The 5,234-nt window shown below is 36.2% G+C and overlaps 1 pseudogene; it reads right to left on the reverse strand.

Moving 5' to 3' along the window:
- Positions 1-3,323: 3,323 nt before the first annotated feature.
- LOC137765968 (elongation factor 1-alpha 1-like) lies at positions 3,324-4,697 on the reverse strand (annotated as a pseudogene).
- Between the last annotated feature and the right edge of the window lie 537 nt (positions 4,698-5,234).

Consider the following 5,234-nt stretch of genomic DNA (forward strand, 5'->3'; position numbering starts at 1 on the left):
ACCATAATTCAAAAAGAGTTATGTACCGCAATGTTCATTGCAGCTCTATTTACAATAGCAAGGACACGGAAGCAACCTAAGTGTCCATCAAGAGATGAATGGATAAAGAAGGTGTGGCACACATATACAATGGAATATTACTCAACCATAATAAGAAACGAAATTGAGTTATTTGTAGTGAGATGGATGGACCTAGAGTCTGTCATACAGAGTGAAGTAAGTCAGAAAGAGAAAAACAAATACCGTATGCTAACATATATATATGGGATCTAAAAAAAAAAAAAAAAAAATGGTCCTGAAGAACCTAGGGGCAAGACGGGAATAAAGATGCAGACCTACTAGAGAATGGACTTGAGGATATGGGGAGGGGGAAGGGTAAGCTGGGACAAAGTGAGAGAGTGGCATTGACATATATACACTACCAAATGTAAAATAGATAGCTAGTGGGAAGCAGCCGCATAGCACAGGGAGATCAGCTTGGTGCTTTGTGACCACCTAGAGGTGTGGGATAGGGAGAGTGGGAGGGAGACACAAGAGGGAGGAGATATGGGGATATATGTATATGTATAGCTGATTCATTTTGTTATACAGCAGAAACTAACACACCATTGTAAAGCAATTATACTCCAAAAAAGATGTTAAAAAACAAACAAACGAACAAACAAACAAAGGGATGAAATTGCTTGTCAGATGTTATTTTACCTGTGGTCTAAATTCTTATATTTATATAATATTTTCCATCTTGTCACTCCTAAAAATAATCAAGCTTCCTGGAACTTTTCAATGTTTCAAAAAGTGAAGGAATGGTGGGACCTTCTATTCTATGTCTCTTGGACAAGAGCTGGTCTCCGAGATGGAATTCTTTGGCTGCTCTCTGTGATGGATCCTAAATGCAATTGATCTATACATAAAAACATTGGGTTTATTTTTCCCTCACACCGTTCGCAGATCATAGTACAAATTGCCAACACGTCATTTATGTCCTTGTCTCTGCTCACTGGTATGACCAGAACTGAACCTGAGAGAACGGTATAGATGTTTAGCTGCCCATGCTATTCATCAAAATGCCTGCCTGGAGAAAACAAACTCATTGCTGTGAGAAATAATGCTTCAGTTTTCAGACCTCCACTGAGACAAAATGTCCAGAGTTCACAAAATTCAGGCAATGTAAATTAACAATTTCTCCAGCACCTCCTGCTCAACAATAACAAGTACTCAGGGGAGTTCGTAAGTTTCCTTGGAAAATAAATGGGAGGTTGGTGACTTCCACACAAAATCTCCTATGACTTAGGAAATCTCATGTAGTTAAAAATAGTATTCAGCGACTGGACTCAGGGCTACATTTATTCTAAACTAATTTAAAATACTTATTTAAATTTGTGGTAAATACGATAGCCTACACAGTAATTCAAAAAATCTAAACTCTCCTCTCTAATGTAACAAAAATCCTTTACAGAATCATTGAAAAACTTAAGTGAAATTGAAATCCTCTTTAAGATTTTATAAACAAACAAAGGAGGAAGGAGAAAAAAAGGAAAGAGGGATTTAAAGTAACATCTTAAATAACATGTTAATTCTCAGTGGCTTATTTTATTAACTACATGGTCAACGATTAAGTCACAATTCCATGGGGCTTTTTTCTGTGTATTCCAAGTATTAAATGATATTTGTATTGACCATGGCCAAAGATAAGCCGCTAAGATTATTCTTCCGTTTCATTATTTCCCATGTGCCAGGTAAACTGAAACTAATCAGAGAGTTAAATAAAAGGTTTTCAGTTCTAAGACCTAGACTTTGAAATTCATTGTAAATATATATATATATATATATATATATATATATATATATATATATATTTTGTCATTGAGCAATAAGAAGTAGTTTGTGCATTGGCATTGGTCTAAATAATTTTTCTAATAGGTAAGACGCTTTCATGACCTATCTGAAAACAATATTTTGATGGCTTTCTCTAAACTGTCACCTTGGGAAAGAAAAAAGATACTACATTGATAAAACTTCTCTGTTGAAGAATTCCTGGCATTGCTGAATTGATAGGAATGTTATTTTAAATGTGAAATAAAATGCACTTGCTTATTTGAAAATGTCTTCAGAAAGCAAATCTTTTCTTAAAAACATACATATGTAATCCATACTATTTTAAACACTTGTAAACTCTTTAAAATTTCCCAAAAAGGAATTAGAAAGGAATATTTAATAATGAAGGGAATTTTAAGTCTTGTATATATCATTTACCAAACTTCTGTAGGATAGTTAACGTTACTTCCAAGATGGACAGTTTACTACCTTCTTAACTGTGTAAATAATAAAACAAACAAAAATATAAATATTCATTAATCAGGTCAATGATAGTTTAATATATTAAAAGCAAACTTTAAAATTTTTATGCTTTGTCAATATGTAGTTCACACTCTATATTTTAGGTGTGATATTTTAAATCCAAAATCCATTTTATGATATTTATTAATTTGTATCTTGTATATAAATAAAATAAATGTATATTAATGAAATAGTTTAGGAATTTCAAAAATTTACTTATACCAAAACCACACAACTATTTGGAAAGGAAATCTCTTTTCTCTTTTTTTTTTGAAGTTATACCAACGAACTTAATATTGGTGTAACTGCAAGAATTTTTATATGCAACACATGGCCATTAACATTACAGTTTTTGACCTTTTTATAAGGTAGCTTACGTAAAAAGAAAGTTGCTCATTGCTTGTCTGTCCTAATCTATGAAGTGTTGTAACCAACAGACCCCATCCCATAGGTTTTCACTGTGTACTTAAAGCATACTTGATACCTCCCCTCATGAAAGGTGAACAAACCTGAAATTCCCACCTAGAAAAAAAAATGTTAACTCAGAATTATCAAATCCTGAAGTTTAGGCAGATGGACACCAGAAATGGATTATGGGCAACTCTTAAATCATTCACCTAACTACATAGTACTATAGCAAGTGACAGTGTTGGCCGAAAGAAGACACAGGTTTCTCACTCAATTTTGTTTCAAAGGGTCTCAAAATTCTGTGACAGATTTTTGATCATGTTTTTATTAAAAAAAAGTATTGATTTTAAAGACTAATAACTTAAAACCACCACACACACACCCACACACACCCACACACATATACACACAAACGATCAACAAAATGTTCCTCTTTCCTTCTGAAGGTTTTTCAATGTATTGTTATTATTTCATTAACCAGTCATTTACTATTCAACTTAAATCACCAATTGATACAGACGGTTCTGAGACAGGTCTTCTACCTGCCACCCTAATCTTCTAGATTAGGGTGGCAGGTATTATGGATAGTATTCATCCTGAGCTTTCTGGGCAGACACGGTGACCTTGCCAGCTCCAGCAGCCTCCTTTTCCACTATTTTGATGACACCCACAGCAACTGCCCATCTCATGTCATGAACAGCAAAACGATCCAGAGCAGGACTATCAGAGAAGCTCTCAACACACATGGGCTTGCCGGGAACTATTTCTATGGTGGCAGCATCACTGGGTCTCAAAAATTTGGGGCCATCTTCCAGTTTCTCTCCAAATAGCAATCAATCTTTTCCCTCAGCTCAGCAAACTTGCAAGTAGTGTGAGCTGTGTGACAATCCTGCACAGGTGCATAGCCAGCATTGATTTGGCCTGGGTGGTTCAGGATAATCACCTGAGCCTTGAAGCCAGCTGCTTCCATTGCTGGGTCACCTTTGCTGTCACCAGCCACATTGCCAGAATGAATATATTTGAGAGACACCTTCTTGACATTGAAGCCCATATGGAAGAGCTTCACTCAAAACTTCATGGTGCATTTTAACAAACTTGATACCAGTTGTAACATTGACTGGAGCGAAGGTGACCACCATGCCTGGTTTGAGAACACCAGTCTCCACCTGTCCCACAGGGATAATACCGACATGAACAATTTTGTAGATGTCCTGGAGGACAGCCAAAGGGCTGATCAGTTGGATGAGTTGGTGGCAGGATGCAATCCAGAGCTTCAAGCAGCATGGTTCCATGGGCATTGCCATCTTTATGGGTGAATTTCGATCCCTTAAACCATGACAGTTTAGCATTTGGCTCCAGCATGTTGTCATTGTTTCAACCCAAAATTGACACAAATGCTACTATGTTAGGGTTGAGCCAATTTTTTTAATGTAGGTGCTGACTTTTTTTTTTAACAATATCCTTGTATAACTTCTGGCTGAAGGAATCTATTTTGTTAATATCAACATTTAGTTGTTTCACACCCAATGTGTAGGCCAGAAGGGCATGCTTCCAGGTCTGCTTGTTCTTGGAGAAACCTGTTTCAAATTCACTAACACCAGCAGCAACAATCAAAACAGTACAATCAGCCTGTGATGTGCCTGTGATCATGTTTTTGATTAAGTCTCTGTGTCCTGGGGCATCAGCGATGTTCAAATAATACTTTTAGGTCTCAAATTCCCACAGGCAGATATCAATGGTGATATGACACTCATGCTCAGCCTTCAGTTTGTCCAAGATGCAGGTATCCTTGAAGGAGCCATTTCCCATCTCAGCAGCATCCTTCTCAAACTTATTGATGGTTCTTTTGTTGATCCACCACATTTGTAGATCCGATGGGCAGCAGTGGTCGACTTGCCCCAATGTACGTGTCCAACTATAATGATGTTGATATGAATTATTTTCTTTCCCATTTTAGCTTAGATTTAGTGGTGATTTCACAACGCCTGTCTCGTGATAAAATTGTTGTAAAAAAGCTGCAAAGGAAATCTTTGTAATCTTTTTGGATTCCACCCACAGTCTTCAAATAATGATATATGTAACACATGATCTTACACATAAACATGGAATTAGCTTTTACCTTGTCTGTGACTGTTCAGTCTTATTACCTACGAAGTCTGGAACCATGGTACTGAACTTGACCAAGAGTATACTAAATAGTAGGACAAATTATCTGCTATTATCCACTATTATACTAAATAATAGAACAACTTACCTGACAAATTATCCCTACAGAGGTCACCCTGTACTAGCTTGTCTACATTGTTATTAAAAAAGTATAGATGTTATTTTTTTGTTTGTTTTTGGTTTTGTTTGTTTTTAGTTTATATAGCCTGGCTTTAGCTGCAAACTTAGTATCTCACACATATTTTGATGGTACATTTTAGTACTCTGCTTTGCCTTTATGCAGTCCTTTATCAGTCCTTTCCATATCCAGTCGTGTGTAACAG

The sequence above is a fragment of the Eschrichtius robustus genome, chromosome 6 (genome assembly GCF_028021215.1).
Source record: "Eschrichtius robustus isolate mEscRob2 chromosome 6, mEscRob2.pri, whole genome shotgun sequence".
NCBI classification, from domain to species: Eukaryota; Metazoa; Chordata; class Mammalia; order Artiodactyla; family Eschrichtiidae; genus Eschrichtius; species Eschrichtius robustus.